General features: G+C 34.5%; 1 protein-coding gene across 2 annotated transcripts in view; it reads left to right on the forward strand.

The window, feature by feature from the left end:
* Positions 1-2562: 2562 nt before the first annotated feature.
* Positions 2563-22958, forward strand: part of Cdh9 (cadherin 9) — a 118847-nt gene continuing 98451 nt past the window's right edge. The window contains exon 1 of one of the 2 annotated variants that reach the window (XM_021208400.2): positions 2563-2726. The gene's annotated coding sequence lies outside the window, so the exon portion shown is untranslated. Of the gene's footprint in view, positions 2727-2804; positions 2860-22958 lie in introns of those variants that run through there. The other variant, XM_029543973.1, reaches the window with a different exon arrangement.

Raw genomic sequence — 22958 nt, forward strand, 5'->3', positions numbered from 1 at the left:
GTTGCTATAAGCAACCCTAAGTAACTCCATTGAAATACAATAGTTTTTTTTTATTCTAATTTAATCTTTTCGACAGTCCAGATTTTATTTCCCTCCTGTTCTACTCTCTGACTGTTCCACATCCCATACTTCCTTGCTCCCTCCCACCCCCACTTTCCCTGTCTCTGTCCTTCCCCTCCCAGTGCCCACCCCATCAGAATTCCCCACCCTGGAGACTCCAGTCTCTTGAGGATTAGGTGCATCTTTTCTCCCTAAGGTCAGACCAGGCAGTCCTATGCTGTACATGTGTTGGGGGCCTTATCAGCTGGTGTATGCTGCCTGGTTGGTGGTTCAGGGCCTGAGAGGTCTCTAGGGGTCCAGGTTCATTGAGACTGCTGATCCTCCTACAGGGTTGCCCTCCTCCTCAGCTTCTTCCAGCTTTTCCCTAATTCAACCCTAGGGGTCCCCAACTTCATTCCATTGATTGGGTGTAAATATCTGCATCTGACTCTTTCAGCTGCTGGTTAGGGTCCTTTGGAGGGCAGTCATAATAGGCCCCTGTTTGTGAGCACACCACAGCCTCAGTAGTAGGAAACATACTAGTTTTGGAAGATAGACTTGAATAAAACTGTTCCTTTGTTCTATGCCTTGTCTGAAATAAGTCCTTGTTTTCTCACATCTCCTGAATCAGATGGTGAATCTTACCTATATTTGAAAACAAAAGTAGCTATGGATTTGATACATATTTTGTATGTGTTTGGATAGTTACTAGTTAGGTTCTCTTTTCTGGGCATTCCCACTAAAGGGTAAAAGCAAGAAAACTCCTGAGGTTGTTTTCTTGTTTTGTTTTGTTTTAAAACCTGGTAATACTTTCTTTCTGTATTTTCTAGGATTAGTAAAAATAGCTTGAAATTAGGTTACAGAATACTCTGTTGGATTGTAGATTTCTCACAAAACAGGGTTTCCTTGCAGCAATGTTTCACTGGGGAGTTAAACCTGCACAACCTAAGGGATTGAAAAGCTTTATACCTGTGAATATTTACATTAGACTATGATAAAATATTCTCTTTAGTTCACTTTCCTAGACTTACATACAATAGTTTACCTCGGTATTAGCAATGTGTTCTCTTAAAACTGCAATTTTATTTAAAGTAAAATGTAAACTGGCTGAGGGAACTTGTGAATTTTTCATTTTTTTTCCTTCTTTTTACCTCCAGAAATTAGGCAATGTCTGTGAAGAATTCATTAAGCCACCCCAAACACCTAAATGTATTGAAATATGAAAATCTGCATTTTTTCCTAATTTCATTTTTAGATAAAAAGACACTCAAACTTCCTTTTTTTTTTTTTTTTGCCTGACTTCTATATATTTATTTTAGTTATCCACTATACATTTGCATTGGGACAGTTTCCTGGAGACATATAGGGTTACACTTCCTCAATAATTGTACCGTGTTTTCAGATACACCTTTCCTAAGGTCTTCTATAGGTTACTTCATCATCTGTATTCCATTCATGAGATGAGCTTTCCTATTAGAAGAAAAATACAGAAAGTTTTTTTTTTTTTCTATTATCTGTTTTTCTTTGAAGCATCAAATAGGATATTGATATTTTTTGGCACTTAAGCTATTTACCTACTGTGACTTAACGAGCCATGATAACATGAGTCATACTCCCCTTGTGCAATCCATCCCACTATTTCTAAAGTTCTTTTCAGGAGGATTTATCTACTCATCAATACTTTTCTTATTGTGCCATTTCCATCTGTACTAAAGAGACTTCCCTTCTGAAACCAGTCTACTCTGAGAGTTTACCTTCTTTCAGAGTTCTACAACACACCTCAGGTACTCCTGCACATGGCTCATGTAGTTTTGTGAGGTGGCTAGGACCACAATTATTTTTAAACATGACCCAGGGATTACAAATATTCTCAAGGGTGGATTTAAGTCAAACAAGGAGTAGTCTTGAAATTTCAAATGATGCGAAACTGTTCCCTTTACAGAAAAAAACAACGTGGCAAGACACCAATTATTAGAAATTTTAAAATGACCTTTTTATTGAGAGCTGGCTTATGTAATAAGCTAAAGATACTAATGAAATTTCACGGTTATTGGTGATGAACCTATTCAGGATTCTTTCTCTTTTGTTTGTTAGACTTGGAATTTTGGCATTGCCTTGAAGTAGGGAGCAGGGTATTGTGCAAGGAGTACTCGCGGAGCAGACTCCTTCTTGAGCAATCTCCACGTGATACACATATTCCTCAGATGATTTATGGGTTACAGACTCGCTGTGACCTTTCCTCTCCCAACTGCAAACAGATTAAACAGAGCTGATTAACAGAGCCTAAAAACGCCGGGTTATTTTCTCTTCTTATGAGGGTCTTTAGCAAATGCTCCCTCAGTCCTTCCACTTTATTCACTTGCAAATCGCCCGGCCCAAAAGGGGTCTGTCTGCACAGCCCATCCTCAAACCTGGAGCCCTGCAGCGCCATCAGCTGCAATATCCTCTTATATGAGGGACGTTTCTTATTAATCAGGAACGCGGAATGGAAGCCAATCAGAGAGTTCCTTTGCTTTCAGATTCCTGCCTGTGTGAGTTAAAAGTGGTGCTGAAAGAGAGGCACAGAGAGATGCATGAAGATTCGGCTGGGGAGACACTGTAAAAAGGGGAAAGGAAGGGATGAGACAGGAGCAACAACAGAATCAACCCTGCTGAGCAAGGCTAACTCCGTTCCATTGCTAAACAAGGTAAGCCTTATTCATTTGCTGGAAAACAGAAGCATAGCAGTTTTTGCTTTCTTATCATCTAGGCTAGATACTGCTTTTCTCCACTCAAGTATTCTTCGGGGCTGCTCTGTTCTCTTCCTCTATTTGGTAGCAGGTAATATGTTTTATAATATTTGAAAAAATATATTTAAATGCTTAGGGTGAAAATATGGAGAGCTGCATTCCCATACGACTTTTAAAAATTCCTCGTGCCCATCAACCTATTTTGATAGTCCTTTAAATTTGCTTTTGGATTACTATTGTTGTAATAAAACCAAAGTTCAAACCGTATTGGTTCATTGGGAGCAGCTTTGAATCCCCCTTTAAAAAAAAAAAAAAGTGATCGTTTATAGTCTTATTTATGTGAATTTGAAATGGTCCTCTAGTTCTCTCGTAACTTTTGTTAACTACTTTGAATCAGAATGGTGAAAATGTAAAAGCACCATTATTCATAATTTAGTGTGAATGGTTTGTAGATAAGAGATGAGATAATAGACTTAAAATATGTCTCATATGTCAATGGCTTTCATGCTTTAATGAGATAATTTTACCTGATAACAGACATTTCTGCAAATGTATGTGGTTGTCACTGCTGGAAACATTATAAATGTATGTACCTGTTGGCTGAAACTGGACCATTTAATAATGTCGAAACTTAGTGAAAATAAAAAAGTCTGCCAAAGGTAAAATTTGGCGTTTGTAAGCCTGGAATGATAAGAATATGGACTGCTTTACCAGGAGTAATTTTTGTTCTGCCTTTTCATTGCAGAATCGATATCACTATTCACATTAAGTAATTTCTTGAAAGCCCCACGATCTTACCAATAGACTTGATGGGTTTTATTTTTCAATGTTGTTTATAATGAGGTAGAATTTAGCCACTTTAAATTGAGTGAAGTTCTCAGAGACTGTTATGTATCAAAATGGTATAATGAAAGTTAACAACTGTAACAAATAAGTTTGTGATAATTTGTCTGATCTATGCTTTGGTGAAAATATAATGAATTATTGATTTGTGAAAACTTGGTCTTTTTTTGGAGGTTTATTGTCATTTCATGGATTATGTTGTAAGCAAGAGATTTCCAAGGATATATATATATATATATATATATATATATATATATATATATATATATAATGGCCAAATCATGTAATTTGAAAAAATATGATTTTAATAATATCAAAGAAAAGTGATAACTTTTGTGGCATGGGAGAAAATCTTCATTTGACATTCTTTTCTGATTTCTGTGAAATCAATAGATTTTTATTAAATCAATTATTTTTCATGGTCCTAATTTGATTTTTTAAAAATCTCCTGTATTTGGTAAAAGACGGACCATATTTTGAGATTTGCAAAGTGATTGCCTATTGCCTAGGCAATGCTCTGCCAAGTGAGGAATGTATTTGTGTAACCATGAAAACAGTGAGTGACAGTTTCAACAGATATTATAAAAGATAAGGTAGATCAAATAGCAGGCTGCTCCATCATGTTTCACGACAGAACTTGGAAAGAAATGAGCAGCATGTGTTTGTATTCTGTCATTGAATTTATCATCAGATGGAGGCAATTCTTCTGCAGTGTAGTGTAGATATAATATTATATTCATTTAGTAGAAAAGACTTAAATGTTAAGCAATATCTGATATCTATACACTTTTAAAAGTGGGAAAATTTTGGGGTATAAGTTATAAGCAAACTAATATAAAATAATGAATGAAGTAATACTTTAGAGAAAGCAGATGACAATATTAGTTTAAAAGTAATGAATCTAATTTCAAAGTAAGCAGATCCAATAGTTCTAATAAGACAATAGTTATATAATATTATGCAATTTTCAAACATGAACAATATTATTTTCCAGTATCTTTTTATAAATTACATAAAACAGAATTTGAACTGGTTATACCAATAACTAGACCACTATTATCTTATATGCATATTTGACATAAAAATTTATTGTGGTAGTTGCATGTACCCAGTTCATAATTCAAGTTAATATATACTCTTAAATGATATGCTGCTTTGCTTGACTTGATAAACTGTAACTAGATCAGAACCTTTTCTGAATGTCACCTTGCATGGTATACGGTCACTTTTGCATTTTCTTCTGTTCCTTTACACACACTGCTCATTCTGTACAATATCCTTTCCACTATACATTCACCAGGTGAGAGAGATTATTTCAATAGTTTTGCCTGTGTGTATAACCTTTCCTTTGGTATCCTGTGAGGCAGACATTACTTTCTACAATATATATTCAGGAATATAAAAGGGAAGTCAACTTCAGTGTTTTAGCAAGTGCTTAAAATTATGTAATAAAAATTATGTGACTAACATGACAAGTTTAATACTTGCAAGAAAGAATCAAGTGAAATCAAAGTTAATTTAAAGAATGCATGCAAATGTGTCATCAGCAAATGTTGGCTGTGACTTGCTCCCTGTGGAAGAGAACAGCATTGCTCAGTCATTAGCTCTCTTGAAACTACATCAGTGTATCTGATTGTTAGTTTGCTCTGTTTTCATGAATTTTTCTACTCACTTCAGTGAACATTTAAGTATACTATAGAATTAAATTGGCACTTGAAAAAAGTATGATCCTTTTAAAAATGTAGAACATTTTTAATATTTATACATCCAAGTTTATGGGATTTTTTTTATGTATGTTTTTCACAATTCCATCAGAATGTGTATAGTAAGTTTATTGGAGTAAGATATTTATGAAAAACTCCATACTTGGATTCTTGTGCATTTTGCTACTGACAAAAGCTACTTAAAGTGGAACTTCTTGGAGGAAAGAATTTGGCATAGGACTAAAAGAACCAAGAGAAAAATGGCAAAATGAACTTTTCTTTATCTCATTTTAAGCTTATAAGAGAACCAGTTTTAATTGTGGACAGTGAAATATTGCCTAAGAATAATGTATCTCTCCTTCTCTGTGTGTTTCATACTTTTTGAAAAAGTAGCTTGTCTCTTAAATACATCTTAAGTTGCTAAAAAAAAAAGTAATGCTGTCTCAATTTCGAGTTTATATAAAAGTTTGGAACCTTAGATCTAGAATTAATATTTTAATTGCATCCGGGAGAAAAGCAAGATTTAAGAGCATCATGTTTTGTATAGAATAGAAAAGGGTTTGATTGCTTATAAAATGTTGGCAATAGATGGGTAGATATAGATATGTAGATGGGTAGTAGGTAAATTGATGACAGTTAGGGCTTGGTAGATGATAGATAAGTTATAAAGATGGTAGATTGGCAAAAGACATTGTTTGTTATATGAGATAAATTCTATGAAGATGAGTGAAGCTTAGAAATATGATAAATGAGTAATAAATAGACAATGATAGATCAGAGAGAGCCAGAGAGAGAGCCAGAGAGAGCCAGAGAGAGAGAGAGAGAGAGAGAGAGAGAGAGGAGAGAAAAAGAGAGAGAAAGAGAAAGAAAGAAAGAAAGAAAGAAAGAAAGAAAGAAAGAAAGAAAGAAAGAAAGAAAGAAAGAAAGAAAGAAAGAAAGAAAGAAAGAAGAAAGAAAGAGATGGAATGTAGTAACTCTAGTGGTTTTAATCCATCTCGGCAGAAGTGTCCTTCAGAGTTACTTTAGTTCTCTTCCTGAAACCACCATTATGTTCAACACTAAAGAATGCCAAGGATTGCACAGTGAAGGAAGTCTCCTTTCAATTTCAAACATCCCCATTGTAATTCTAACATGTTGTTGTACTTATTCCTAAATTTCGCACTCTCAGAGATGCTCTTATAGTTGAATTACAAATACAAAGTACATGGATACTGTGGAACCTGTCTAAGACATTACACATGGGCACCTTCGCCAAACACCTCCCACAATGTAAAAGTCACAGTGTGGACTTTTATTATAATGCTCTGTTTAGTCTTCAGAATTTCATATATACCGCAAACTGTGATCGTATCTGCACTGTTTCCATTCTCCAGTCCTCTCATATACTCCCAAATTATTTTCTTCCCAACTTCACAAGTCTCTCTCTTTTTTCTTTTTCATAGCACATTAAAACAAATTAGTGCTACACATAGATGTATATGCACAACACTCAGTTGATTAAAGTGCTTTTTTTTTTGTGAAAGCTGATTATATTTATTGAGAATTAACAATGGAAACATTATTCTTATTTTTAGTTGTTCTTATTTTTAGTGTGGTCTGTGTGTGTGTGTGTGAGTGTGTGTGTGTGTGTCTGTATGTGCATATGTATATGTGTGTTTATTTTTTATTTTATTACACTTTTTAGAGCAGAAGGTGGAGAAGAGAAGAGCCAAGCATTTGAGTAATATTAAATGTTATTATTTATATTTTATTAAATAAGCCAATTAATATCAGTCACGTGATGAATTAATGTTCCCATTTCTTCTATTTGTATTAATAATAATAAAAAAATAAGTTACTGGGTATTTTTGGCTAAAACAGTACAAAGTTGTACCATAAGTATGTATTTAAAAGACTTCTTATACTGTTTGGAGATTGGTTCTATAGTAATGAAGAGCAAATGTGACTTCATTTTATTTTATTGTATTTTCAGCTCAAATAAATATTTTAAATTTTAATGGAAATGCTAGGTACCAAGATTTGTTATTTGAAGTTTCAATTAGAAGTTTATAAGTCCTCAGCTACATTTGAAGAAGCAGCTATGTTTGGTAGAATTTCTGTTAAAACAGGGGAAGCACCTATAACATTCTCTATATAATTGCCCAAAGTTCCAATGCAGGGTGAAACTTTATCTTGTATTTTTGACAGTATCTCACAAGGTCATGCTCATCAGGAAACAAGGATCTCAGGAAGGAATACTAACAAGGAGAGAGCTATTACATGTAATGAAACATGTTGTCATATATTATCTAGGAAAATGAACACTGGCAATACATTTATTTGGTAATGAGAAATGTAGAGCTGCCTTAGCCTGTAAAGGTACTTTCCTGAATTTGACCCTCAGAGCCCATACATTGGCAGGAGAGAACCTTCTCATGCATATAGCCCTCTGGTCTAGAAACACACACACACACACACACACACACACACACACAAGCTGTGGCACAATGTGCTTCCTCTCTACTTTCCTCAAATAAATAAGTAAATGAACATCAGTTTTACAAAGTTAATGACAAAATATAGATTACTTTAAAAAAAATGGAATATTAGCCATGATCTTTCTTTAAGGGATAACTTTTTTTTTCTATAATCCTTACCAGATTTGTGTCTGTTCTACAATCTGGATATGGTAGAATTCCATGTAATAGCCATAACTGGTTTACAACATATTCATATATATGTGTTTTATTACTATCAATCTAAATACATGTAATACATCAAGTATTTATTTTAAAAGATAAACCACCTCTTACAAATTACATAGTTATGTCTTTGTGTCTTCAAATGCTTATTTGGTTTTATAGCTGTGTTTTCATTTAAACTTATATATTTGCACATACTGGTACTTGGTTGCATAAGCATGTTTGTATGGACCCAACGTATTTACAAAAGGGGATAAAATAACACAATTGTTTCTATGTGTTCATAACAATTAATTGATAACTTTTAATGATTATAATGGTGAAATACAATATACCTTAATGTTTTGGAACAGATCATTATAGGTAATATATAATAGAAATTGATAAAACTTATATTAGAAAACTTTTACTTTTCCAAAAGTTAAACTGAATTATACTATGTGTTGTACATTTAGATAATTTAATGAATAGTATGTATTAGACATTTTGAAAAGCTATGACTAGAAATAATTGTTGCCATTTAATCTTCATGGTTCTTGAGGACTGTAAAATATAATCTCTTTTGCCTACACATATGGTGGGTGGGAAATCTATTACATAAAAAAGACATTATAATAAAATCAAAAATCCTATTTATATAATGTTAGAGGCTTAGCAAAAAATACCCTAATAATTTCACATTTGTCAGTACAAAGCTTTAATATTACACTGTGGATTTAAAATTAATTGTCTGATCACTTTATCTACTTCAGGGTCATCTCAATAGGCACTTGACATTTTTTTTTTTACATTTATAGAGGGAACTGATAATCTTAAGAGCACATTTATTTTATATTGAACATGTACAAAGACTTAAAAATGTTGTATTTTATATAGCCATACATACACAAGTACTAATAAAATGTCTAAGGAAAAATATTTATCTTATCACTAACATTTCTAAACATTAGCAGCTTATTATAGTCTAAAGTAATATTGTCTTAGTTCATATTGGAATAAATTAATTGTGTGAAGAATACTAAGAAAAAGTTTTCTCTCTCAAATCCTTTTCATCTGTCTCAAAATTGAGAAATTTAAATATTTTCATCCTCTTTGCATCTGTCTGTCTGTCTCTGTGTATTTCTCTGTGTTTCTTTTCAAAATAAACTTTTAAAAAGTTTCATGATATTTTACTATGTACCTGCAGCCCCAAATGATTCTTTAAACAAGGCTTTAAATTTGTCTCCTTTTCTTTTAGAACTATATTTCAGCATTTCCAGACTTTCATATTTCTGACATTATGTCCATCTTCAAGAATTAAATAACAAACCCCTAAAATTGTTATGTGGATACTTATTTATAAAAGAGTATTCATCTATCTTGTACTGTTTTATTCAGAATTCAGCTGTTTGATGTAAATTTTGACAACGAAGAGAGTTATTATAGTTTCAAATCAGCATAACTTTGCTTTGTAATGAGTTCTATAAGATGCAAATATTGAATGCCTGTAATGAAGTATTCCTTATAAATATTCATAGGTTATGTTAGTGTGAACCATTAAAGAAAAAATGCATTCAAGTTGCAGAGACACATTTATTTTTCTTTATATATGTGGAATGAAGTTTTTTTAATTAATAATACCAAGGTCTATATTTGATCTATATCTAAAGAAAGATTCAACATATAAAAATAATTGATATATCTTAAACTCACTTTTATGATTTCATAGCACCTACTGTGCATGATTTCTGATTGTAAATATGTAATGTAATTTTATTTGAATAAGAAAGTTATAACATTACAAAACTTATGATTCAAGGAGAATAAGGAAAAACTTGTTTCTGACTTTATTCTTTTGAAGGTTTCCATGTAGAGTTTACAAACATTCATATTCAAGAATAAATATTAAAACATACTGAGAAAACTGGTTGAAAATTATAATGGACTCACAACAAGATTGATGCAAAGGTTTCCACTGAACTTGTGTTCACATAGAGCCTGGGCTTTTGTCCAGTATGAGGCAGCAACTAGAGATGCTACCTCCCGGATGGGCTCCACCATCTTCATTAACACACAGAGACAGAGCACTGACTTTATAAAGTTCTGTTTAGTCAGAATCTTTGAAGGAGCCACAAAACTTTGTGTCATAAATTTATGTCTTGGATTATCATTCGTTGCCTCTAAAATTTGTTCTGAAACATTAGAAAACTATAAAGATGAAATAGTCATATGGAATTTTAGGAAATTATATCCTATGTTCAAAATTATTTTCATATAATGTTTGATATATAAGTAATATTTTGATATGCTAATAGTACATAAGTGATATTTTGCACCTTAAAATATAGTTTAGAAAACTGGCTTTGGGAATGAGTAATGAAAAATTAAAGCTCTATCTGAATCTATCTGCCTATCTATCTATCTATCTATCTATCTATCTATCTATCTATCTATCTACCAAATAGATTGGCTCTTCACAAATGTGGAATTTTTGTTCACAGTCATTAATATTTATTTTCATTTTTTAAGTTGTATCCTCTTTTGTCCTAATAAAATGTCTTGAAATTATTTTACTATTACTTGATTTACATCAGACAGAATTCATAAGAATGAAGATTTTTACTAATTATATGAGGAGAATTCATACTTTCTAAAATATAATTTAAAAGCAGTTTAACAAATAGCATAGAAAACATGTAGGATCACAATCACAGTTCTTTTTATTTAGTATGTGTACTGGCTAGTTTTGTGTCAACTGGACACAGCTGGAGTTATCACAGAGAAAGGAGCTTCAGTTGGGGAAATGCCTCCACGAGATCCAGATGTAAGTCATTTTCTCAATTAGTGATCTAGGGGGAAGGTCCCCTTGTGGGTGGTGCCATCTCTGGGCTGGTAGTCTTGGGTTCTATAAGAGAGCAGGCTGAGCAAGCCAGGGGAAGCAAGCCAGTAAAGAACATCCCTCCAGGGCCTCTGCATCAGCTCCTGCTTTTTGACCTGCTTGAGTTCCAGTCCTGACTTCCTTTAGTGATGAACAGCAATGTGGAAGTGTAAGCTGAATAAACCCTTTCCTCCCTACCTTGCTTCTTGGTCATGATGTTTGTGCAGGAATAGAAACCCTGACTAAGACAATATGTGTTAACCTTTGTTTGAGAACACACACACACCACCAATGAGACATATCAAAGAACACATTATTGGGTTCTCCATTATATATCATCCTGGGTAATGCACTGTGACTTCTTCCTCCAGTTGGTTTGTCTCCCTGGGGTTTCCTTCCTCCACCAAGTGTAGAAGTGCAGCAGCTGTCTTCTATCCATACCTAGTGTGCTGTATCTTTCCCATTACCATTATTCCCACACCTCTTAACTTCCACTTCAAAGACACTGAGCATTTAAGGGTAAGCATCTATGCTTTTTAACTTGGCTTTCATTCTGGGAGATGATTCAATGGGTAACAGGAAGTGCCATTTCCAACCTGAGAATTCATTACATGCCGGGAACTAATGTGATTTTGTCAATATGGCCCACCACCAATTTTAGAAACGCATTTGCTCTCTCCACCACCCTGCTCTTACTGTCTGACTGGAAAAGGACCTGGGAGGGAGGTAAGTGGTACCAAAGCCACAGAATTTGAGAGGAGATTGCAGAAAGAGGGTAGCATGTCTTTAGATAAGAGCAGGCCCAGGCACAGGGGGAATGTCCCACACATAAAGCAGCAGCCTGTGAACTCAAAGACGTAAAGCAAAGCATAAAACTCAAGAAACAGAAAAAAAAATTAAGCTACTCTTATAAACTCAGTGCCCTTAAGGGAGGTAGAATGGGAGAAATTAATTTTCAACATGCTCTCATATTGGCTTTTGGCCTCCAGAGAAACATACTTTATTAATTTTATTTTTCATGTTAAGAATCAACTACATCATTCATCATATTCTAGTGTTTAGTATAGAATGGCAATCTGTCTGAACATTGTCATGCATGGCGGAAGTGATGCTTGTGACATACCCACCTTCTCAGGATCCTGTATTAACAGTTCATTTTCCTTCCTTTTAGTTGAGCTAAGATGAACGTGGATTTTTATGTTACTTTATACTATTTCATATTATTTTATATTATTCATACCTTTATTTGCTCATTTGGAATTACTCCTCATTAAACTTCTGCTGACTTAAAAGAGAACAGTGTAGTAAAGTAGTAATGTCTGCAGTCTTAAGGTGATCATGACAATAGATGGCAGTGTTCCAAATACTGTCAATTTTCAGGCATTCCTTTCAGCTAATGATGGTGACAAAAATCTCTCCTTATTTCACCCTCTATGTGTGCCATATGTGTGTGTGCTCTCACACAAAAGCACACAAACAAATACCTTACTTTTAACTATGTAGTTTGGAACAAATATAATATATCATTACATGCCTTCCAGACCACATTAAATTCATTCAAACCAAATTTTGTTCAGTGTGCACTTTCTCTGCATTATAAACATTTTGCATCACTTCAGCTTTGCAGATAGGTTTCGTAGCTCAGGTTACTCTGGGAAATTTTTACTGGTGGTAATAATTGGTACATTAATTAGTTGACTCTCATTTAATATATTCATATGGATAGTGATTCTTACTTTTAAATATTCCTTGAATTGTTTAAATTAATTTTATAGCATCAATTCCCCGTTCTCTACCTTCCATCTAGAAATATCCCATGTAACCCTAACTTGCTCCTTTTCAAATCCTTTTCAGTTTGTCTAATCTTACTTGAATGTGTGTTCCTAGGTTCACCATTCATTATTGGATAACCAAGTAGTGTGTCCTCCCCTTAGGAAGAGGACTTCTATTCTTAGCATCTCTTTGTTGCCTGAAATGATTCATGTAGGGTGGAACCCTGAGAGAATTCCCATCCAAATTAACATGTCTATTGTTATCCTCAATCAGCTCACATTGGAGACACAGTCTCAAAACAAGTTTTCTGATTCTCTGGCTCCTAGAATCTTTCTGCCTCCTCCTCCTCTTCTTCTTCTTGCTTTTTTGTTTTGTTTTGTTTTAATTAGATATTTTCTTTATTTACATTTCAATTGTTTTTCCTCTTTCTTGGTTTCCCCTCAGAAAACCCTCTATCTCATCCCCCACTTACCCCCCACTCACCAACCTACCTACTTCTGCTTCCCTGTCTGGGCATTCCCCTACACTGGGGCATCAAGCCTTCTCAGGACCAAGGGCCTCTCCTCCCATTGATATCCAACAAGGCCATCCTCTGCTACATATGCAGCTGGAGCCACAGGTCTCTCCATCTGTACTCTTTGGTTGGTGGTTTAAGAAGATAACCACACTAATATAAAAATAACATAAAAAAAAATAGCAGGAAGCAACAACCACTATTCCTTAATATCTCTTAACATTAATGGACTCAATTCCCCAATAAAAAGATATAGACTAACAGTCTGCCTCCTCTTCTATAATGATCCCTACGCCATGGGTAAAGGAGTTTTATTGTAGGTGCAAGTAATAGGAATAGGCTCTACCTACAGCACTGCATTTTGATTGGTTGTGATTCTCTGTAATATTTTCACTCTGTTATAAGTTTCCTTGGGGAAGGGTTGGGACTATACTTACCTGCTGCTCTCCAGGCACATATTTTGAATATAGTTGGAGACAATGTTGGTATAGTAAGGTGGTGGTAATAGTTTATCCTCCAAGATCTACGACTTCACTAATTGTGTAGATGACTAGGTTTTCCTCTTGTTGAGCTGGTCTGAAGTCCAATTAGAGAGCTGCTGGTTACAGCCAAGTAAGTATGCTAGTACTGCACCCTTAGGTTTATTGTGCCGTGTTGGTTTTGTTGGACTTTATAAGTGTCATTAGCTAGGCAGGACAGGTGGTTGCTTCCCTGTTTTGGATACTTGCATGGATACCTACTGGTGCAAGCTCCTCCTAAGGCTTACAGATCATTTCTAGCCAGTAGTCTCTGAGTTATGTGTATGAAGTACATGAAATGTTCATCAACAATTACCTACTCTCTACCTCCCTCAGAAAACAAATAGATGTCATAATAGCTTGTAATGTTTTGGGCTTCTCATGGATAACTCTGACCAAAAACAAAAAACAGCATTTCTCATGACATCTCTTGTGGATATTAATAGATATCTTTTGGCCTTTGCAGGGAGCATTTTCAGCTCAGATAAGATATTTCTATTTAAATTGCATATGTGTATTTATGTGCCAATTACATATATCATATATAGTTTAGGTAGATAGTTAATATGTTTCCTTATGGACTTTTACACACACACTTACATATGTGTACATAACAAACAATGGAGGAAAAGGTTCTGAATTTGAACAACAGCAAGACAGTTACATGGGAGGAATTAGAGAAAGAAGAAGGAAGCAGGGAGATCATGCAGAACTATAATTTCAGAAACAAAAAATTGTAAAGCGTTTTATATTGCTTCTGATTTTGAGATTCCCTAATATATGCTTTCTAATATGCTTTATTATGATAACAAATAAAGTACAGGTAAATATGTTAGCTTACTGACTGTCTGTTTGTAACCCCTAATTTATTTGGTCCATTTAATCTCCAGGTAATTTTCCCTTATGATTTCAGAAGAAGCAATGTGCTTCTTTTCAAATTATAATAAGGAAGAATTTAGATTGGTTGGCCTTATTTTTTGGCAACAAGGACATGAAAAACATTAGAGTCAGACACCATAGTTATAAGAGAGAAATTTGCTGTATGTGTCAAGAGTGAATTTCTGACAGCTTTTTAATATCTTGATATTTCATGAAGTTTATGTGTGAAATTTCAAACATTACAATCATTTTAGAATATCCTGAGGAAAAAAATAACTAATACTATCACTATTTTGACTAGAAATGTTTTGCTAATGTTAAATAGAACTGCTTAAGATGCCTTGGAACTCTCTACAGATAGAATAAGGAGATGTAAGTTAATTCTAAGAACACACATGTGGTTCCTGAAACCTTGTTGAACAGAGTTTTGATATTATGGATTTACACATTTTATCATGTCCTAGGTTTACATTTCATGTGATGAAAATATTTGTTTTCATTTTGAGTAGTATTTGTTTTATAAGCTCTTGCTACCTGCAAATTAATTTGAGATATTTTAGATTATGGTATATTAGGTTAATTGTTTTTTAATTATCTGTAATCATTTTTTAGAATCCAGTCGCTATACCCCTACTGGTCCACCCTCTAGCATTTCCTTATTCCATCCCTCCTCCTCCTTCTCCAAGAGGATGTCCCCACCCCCATAGCTACAACCCCTGCCACCACCCCATCAGAAGTCCCCTCTCCCTGGGGCCTCAGGTCTCTCAAAGGGTAGGTGCATCTTCTTTCACTGACTCCAGACCAGGCAGTCCTCTGCTGTATATGTGTCTATGACCTCAGACCAGTTTGTGTGTGCTGCCTGGTTGGCGGTTTAGTGTCTGAGAGATCTTAGGGGTGCAAGTTAGTTGAGACTGTGGAGTCTTCCTATGGGGTTGCCCTCCTTCTCAACTTCTTCCAGTCTTTCCCTAATTTAACCACAGGGGTCCCTGGCTTCTGTCTATTGGGTGGGTGTAAGTATCTGTTTCCGTCTTGATCAGCTGCTTTATGGGTCTGTCTGAGGGAAGCCATGCTCTAGGATCCTGTCTGTAAGCACACCATAACATCAGTAATAGGCCTTGGAGCCTCTCCTTGAGCTGGTTCCCAATTTGGGCAGGTCTCTGGACCTGCTTTCCCTCAGTCTCTTCATTTTTTTCCCTGCAGTTCTTTTAGGCAGGAACATTTCTGAGTCAGAGATTTTGACTGTAAGATGACAACCCCATCCCTCCACTTGACACCCTGTCTTTCTACTAGAGGTAGACTCTACAAGTTCCCTCTCCGCACTGTAGGGCATTTCATCTAAGGTCCCTCCCTTTGAGTCCTGAGAGTCTCTCACCTCCCAGGTCTCTGGTACATTCTAGAAAGTTTAAACAAGTGCATTATCTTGGGGCTTAGAGATATAAGTGATCTATGAAAGTCTTTTATATCAGTGATGGAAAATATCAATCAGTGTTTCATAAATTAACTGTGTCAGATATTTAACTCTCTTCCATAATTTGTATAATTGTAATTCTCATTCTTTGAGGGTTTTTAAATGACTAAAAATAAATGGCATTCTTGACCTGAAAGTGAAAAGGGTGTGTATAATAGTGGTTTGTTTTCAAAAGATTTTAAATGTTTCTGTTTTGTTTTGTTTTTGAACAAAAACTCAGTCATTGTTATACACATATAACCTACAATAAAATAACCTTAAATGTAAAATTTCCTAATAATATCAGGATGATTATCTCTAGATTTTGTAAAGATGCTGTACATTCACGTGATTTTTTAAAAAATTTATTCAAATTATATCACAATGTAAACTTATAAAGAAGTATTAGCACTTAATATATATTCAGTATGAGTGCATGGTAGTGCACTTTATACAAATGATTTATTAATAATTTTAATATATTTTCCTCAAATAAGTGGCTCACCTGAAATGTTCATCTTTTGTAAATGCAATGTGAGATTGGCCCTAAATATTATTCATACAGAATTGGGCATTTCCACAGATATTAGAATATGTAATATTAACTCTGATTGTACCATAAGTCTTCAGTTATTCCTGGATTTATACAAAGGGCTCATTTCAGGTAAGGGAAATTGAGCAAACAACCTGAGGACCAGCATGTCATCATAGATCTGATTCTATCTCCACAACTTTATTTGTAATGCTAATGTACAGGAAATCCCAGCATGCTCTAAAATACAAAATCTTTAGTAAAAGATTAATCTTTGTCTTAGTCAGGGTTTCTATTCCTGCACAAAACATCATGACCAAAAACCAAGTTTAAGAGGAAATGGTTTATTAGGCTTATACTTCTACATTGCTGTTCAGCACCAAAGGAAACCAGGACTGGAACTCACACAGGGCAAGGACCTGGAGGCAGGAGCTGATGCAGAGGCCATGGAGGGGTTCTGCTTACTAGATTGCTTCCTTTGTCTTGCTCAGTTTGCTTTCTTATAGAACCCAGAACTACCAGCCCAGGGATTGTGCCACCCACACTGGTCCCTCCCACCCTTGATCACTAATTGATAAAAGGCCTTAGAGCTGGATCTCATGGAGGCATTTCCTCAAGGGAGGCTCCATTCTGTGATAACTCCAGCGTGTGTCACGTTGATATACAAAACCAGCCAGTACAATCTTTCTACATCAAAAATTATTTTACATAAAAATTATTTTACAACAAAAATTACATCAAAATTAGTCCTTGTCCACCAAAATGTGTGACTTTTTGCAAAGCACAAGGGAATAAAAGTTTTGGTGGTTTTTGTTTTTTGTTTTTTTTTTAGAATTCTCTCAAATAGCTCCCACTAGAAATTTCTGTGAAATCAGTGTCATTTTCACTTGGATTCTAAGTTGAATATTTCTTGTAGTTTCCATAGGGAACATTCGTGTCCATAACTAAGGCTATCCTCTCCTTCATAGGATCGGCTTTCTGAGAATGTTCTCTCCCTCTGGCACTATATTCGTGTGTATTTTAACGTTTTGTGCCATTGGCTTTTCATCGATTTTAATGGCTTTTCCCTTTGATGCCCTCTGTAAATTTGGCGAAAAATCATACCAATGCAACTAACTCATGCTCTAAGATTTTCAGAGCGTCTCTGCTTGGCATTCAGTAAACTTCCACACTAAGTCTGAGTTAGGAATGTAAGCACACAGTGAGATTGCTGTCAGTACCCACCTTTGAGCTCTTGAAGGAACGGTCTAGAAACTCTGTTTTAAAAATATATGCCAACAGTGCACTTCAAAAGGTCTCGGTTGACTGGATGAAGTGGCACTATTCTTTCCCAGAAAAAAAAAAAAAAAAACATGTAGCGTTATCTCACTCTGATGGAGAACTAAGCGTACTTTTCTAAAATGTTAGAAAATGTGATTTAAAAATAGTACCCAATTTAATTATTTAACATTATATCATCAAATTATTTGATATGCCTTCTAGGAAGAAATAAATCATGGTTATCATTTTTGAGTAAAGTGTGCCCTGGTAAATTTATAAGTGAATGGATTCTTTCAATTGTCAAATGTTTCAGACATAAAGGGTATTTATGCTTTGGGTGATGTGCAAAATTTATAGGTCCTACTTCCAATGTCTCATGTCCCAAATCAAGTTAATTTGTCATTATATTGTTTTAGAAACAGGGTGAAAATGATTCCTGTGGTTAAAATTTAGTCCAGGAGTAAAGAGCTGAGGTTCAAAGCCAGAATTTTTAACCACATTCTCCTACTTTCTCTGTGATTTCAGTTTATTTTATTTTCCCAATTCTCACTTAATGATGATAAATACATATATAACTTTGATTCTTTAACATGCTAGTCATAACACCTAAAGCAACTGTTGACAACAATAGATAATAGTATTAAAACTAGTCATTAATACTATATTCAAATTAAGCTCTAAAATTTCTAGTATTGTCTTTGATAAATTCTGATATTCCTTTAAAAAAAAAGTAATAAGATATATACTATACATGTTTTAGAAGCTACCCTTTTCTGGAACAGTGGTACTCAACCAGTTGTGACTCTTTTGAGGGATCAAAAAACACTTTCACAGGGTTTGCCTAAGATCATTAAAAATACAAATATTTATATTTCAATTCATACTAGTAGCAAAGTACAATAATGAAGTAGCAATAAAAACAAGTTTTACAGTAGTAGGTCATCGCAGTAAGAAGAGCTGTATTAGAGAGTGCCAGTATTAGGAAGGTTGAGAATCACTGATCTTGACTGTTAAATTAAGTAAGAAAATTAAATTTAATTCTGTCTCCAAGTAACTGAGAGTTCATGCTGAGAGTTTACGTGTTAAAGTAGTATATGCCCACAATAAAGCAGGCTACTGAAGAACACTATATCATTGTGGATGCTTGGAATGGGAACAATTCTAATCATGAAAACACATTTGAAAATTTGCAAAACGTTTTTTTATAATGGTTTTTAAAAACACAGAACCCCAAATATCATCCCCTATCATATTCAAAAACATATCTGGAAATACACAAAAATACTTAATGTATATTAGCAATGAAGCAACTGTATTTAGAGTGTGCCCTTTATGTAAAAAATAGGTGCACATTAAAATGTTTTGTAATGATACATAGAATTTTAAAATAAGAAGTCTGTACTATAATTCTGATTCGTGTATTAGAAGAACAATTTTAAGCAGAAAGAATGATTCAGTAAGTCAAGGATTATTGGAGCAAGAAGAAAGTTGGCATTTGATTTCATTGCCTCATGTTAAACCACGACAAATAGGATCAAATGACCCTGATTCTAAAACACCAATAGTGAACCAAAGTCTCTTTAGAATAGATCTATAATCGATTAATCATCTATATCAGGTGATTAATGATGCTTTATTGATGTGAATCTCTATATTCTTACAGTATCACTTTAATTCATAACTATACACACATAAAATGCAGGAAAATATTAATCATAAAGAACTCGAGTGAACAAAAGACTACCATTTTTAATCATCATTGCTATTGGACTGGCTTTCTTAGAAAACATTACTGAGAGAACAGGATGAATAATAACACCCTTTCATTCATAATAGAAATACCTGATTAGCACAAAGCTTTCCTGTGGCTTTTGAAAATGAGTGTTGGGTTAACTAATAGGCTCCTGGATTGTGCAGAGAGGAATACAATCCCAGTAAAGTTCATTAAAGAGAGTCAAGGGTGTGGGTATAAAATCCCAACGAGAGAGCTTCCGATCACCACTCATGTTTACTTTTTTTTTTCGTTTTAAAATAATAGAAAGAATTAATATATCTAAAGAATTGTATAGTTTGAAAGTCATTTCAATGTTTGAAAGGTATTCTAAACTCTCAATCAGTTTTTTATCCTACCATCTATCATTTAAGAAAAGACATTTAGACAAGAAAAACTGAGATACAAAGAATGTCTGAAAGTATCGATACTGTGTTCTAGACTCATACAACTTACCTTTTAAAGAACTGAGACAAATGGTCCCATGTTGACATTCATTGAAATCCAGATGTTTTGTCTATTTTCTAACTTTCGAACAACAGAAGTTTCTCACTATTTTTTCTATGAAACCAATACAACTTGGGTTTCTTGAGTCATAAAACATAATAAAAAAATATTATTCTATCAAAGGTATCATCCTGTCTTGGGTATTCCATCAACAAGTTTATAGCCTGGTAAAAAAATTCAAATACCATTCTCCTAAAATTAATTTAATTTTTAGCATTTGTTTAGAATCATGTTTCATAGTAACTACTTTTGTGTGTATGATAAAATTTTTGATAGAGCTTATTATAAGTTTCTAAAGCTATAAAATAATTTTTATTATTACAGTATCATCAATTTTGTTTTAAAAATATCAAGACATTGATACATAGAAACTTGTTAAAGGGAATGTTCTGTTTTTCCACAAACATCAAAATTTATTTTGATACTAAACATTAATATTAGATTCATTAAACTAAGTAATTCTAATGACTAGTGATTAATCAATGATGCACAAAATTTATAACAGATACGATTTTATGTGATCTCCTATTTAGGATTCTGTCTATTGGCATATTTTCATTTCTCTGGTTGTTATTACATTCGTATGTCTTGGATAAAGAAAGTGCTCCCAGACAATTCTCAAAATAGACTCATCTATTAAAATGGTTAGAGCTTGCTATTCTTGACCCTGTCTTATCTGGTGTGTTTGGGGGATAATGAAAACATAAGTGTGGAAGATAAGCTCACCTAAAGCACACAAGAGGCATGCCCTCTGCTTCTGTGTGCTATCTTAAGGAAGCATAGCAATTGGAGTGTCTGATAGTCAATTAAACATTTTGCCTTCCCAGGCTATTTACATGAAAATTAATTATTTACAGGCAAATTATCTTTTGTCCTTGAGATTTCCTCCTGGAATTGAAGAATTCTTTCTGATGATCTAAAGGAGGAAATTAATCTATTCACTAATTAAATTAATTCAGTTGTACGATGCCTCTGTCAGTAAAGCACTACAAAATCAGGTCTGTTTGAAGTGAACCTTTATTTATGAATTTACCTTAACTGAGTCTGCAGGGAACAGACTTCACACTTGTGTTAGAGCAAACACACACCGAATTTGTTCACAAGCTCTCTTTTTAAATGATTTTGCCAAACTTACATGAAATCTTACTTATTTCTAGCCCATGGTTTGTACATCTACAGCACTGTGAAAAATTAAAGGTACACGTGTCCTAACAATGACCTCACTGTAGCTACTTTCTCTCACTCCTGTAAATATAGAAAAATAATGTGATCCATAAACCTGCAGTTGTATGTTCTTCCCTCTCTTTTATGAGGCTTTCTTTTTTATTTCTTTTTTTTTATTGGATATTTTCTTTATTTACACTTCAATTATCCCCTTTTCTGGTCCCCCCACACTGAAGCCCCCTATTTTATTCCCCCTTCCCATGGTTCTATGAGAGTGTACCCTGACACAACCACCCACTCCTACCTCACTCCTACCTCCCCATCTTCAAATTACCCTACCTTGGGGCAACGAGCCTTCACAGGACCAAGGGCTTTTCCTCCCACTGATGACCAACAAGGCCATCCTCTGCTACTTACACAGATGGACCCATGAGTCTCTCCATGTGTACTCCTTGATTAGTGGTTTAGTCCTTGGGAGCGCTTGGGGGACTGGCCGGTTGATATTATTGTTCTTCCTACAGGGTTGCAAACCCCTTCAGTTCCTTCATTCCTTTCTCTAACTCCTCCACTAGGGACTCCTTGGACAGTCCTATGGTTGGCTGCGAGCATGTACCTCTATTTGTCAGGCTCTGGCAGAGCCTCTCAGGAGTCAAACATATCAGGCTCCTTCCAGCAAGTACTTCTTGGCATCCACAACAGTGTCTGGGTTTGGTGACTGTATATAGGATGGAACCCCAGGTAGGGCAGTCTCTGAATGGCCTTTCCTTCAGGCTCTGCTCCACACTTTGTCTCCTTATTTAATCTGTGAGTATATCGTTACCCCTTCTAAGAAGGACTGAAACACCCACACTTTGGTCTTTCTTCTTGAGCTTGATGTGGTCTCTGAATGGTATCTTGGGTATTCTGAACATTTGGGCCAATGTCCACTTATCAGCGAGTGCACACCATGTGTGTTCTTTTGTGATTAGGTTACCCCACTCAGGATCATATTCTCCAAATCCATCCATTTGGCTAAGAATTTCATAAATTCATTATTTTTCATAGCAGAGTCCATTGTATGAATGTACCACATTTTCTGTATCCATTCCTCTGTTGAAGGATATCTGGTTTCTTTCCAGCTTCTAACTATTTTAAATAAGGCTGCTATAAACATAATGAAGCATGTTATATGTCGGAGCATCTTTTGGGTATATGCCCAGGGGATTTATAGCTGGGTCCTCAGGTAATACTATGTCCAGTTTTCTGAGGAAACACTGAATGATTTCCAGAGTGGTTGTACCAGCTTGCAATCCCACCAACAATGGAGAGGTGTTTGGGCTTTATTTTTATGAAGATATTTTCTTTCATTTTTCTGTTCAACTTTTATAATTTATTTGCATTTCATGGAATACTGTTTATTTGTATTTCATGAGAGTCTATATTTTTCACTGTTAGAGTACACATTTTTAGAACCTTATTACAAGTGTTTTAAGTATTTCAGGAATAATAGCGTTCAGGAGTACTAAGTGAATATCTAACCTTCTAAATGTACAGATAAACATAATGTTCAATCACATATGAAAGCATTTGAACATCTGGAATCTTGCAAATGTAAGGCTAGTTGGTATAAAACATTAGTTCCCTCTCTTTTGGATAGCTTAGATTACATTATGAAAATAGAAGACGCTTTTTGTAAGCCTTTATTCACATTACTCAAAGTGAGAGACTTTGTTTACATTATCACAATCAATGAATAATTTCA

Source organism: Mus pahari, chromosome 11, assembly GCF_900095145.1.
Source record: "Mus pahari chromosome 11, PAHARI_EIJ_v1.1, whole genome shotgun sequence".
NCBI classification, from domain to species: domain Eukaryota; kingdom Metazoa; phylum Chordata; class Mammalia; order Rodentia; family Muridae; genus Mus; species Mus pahari.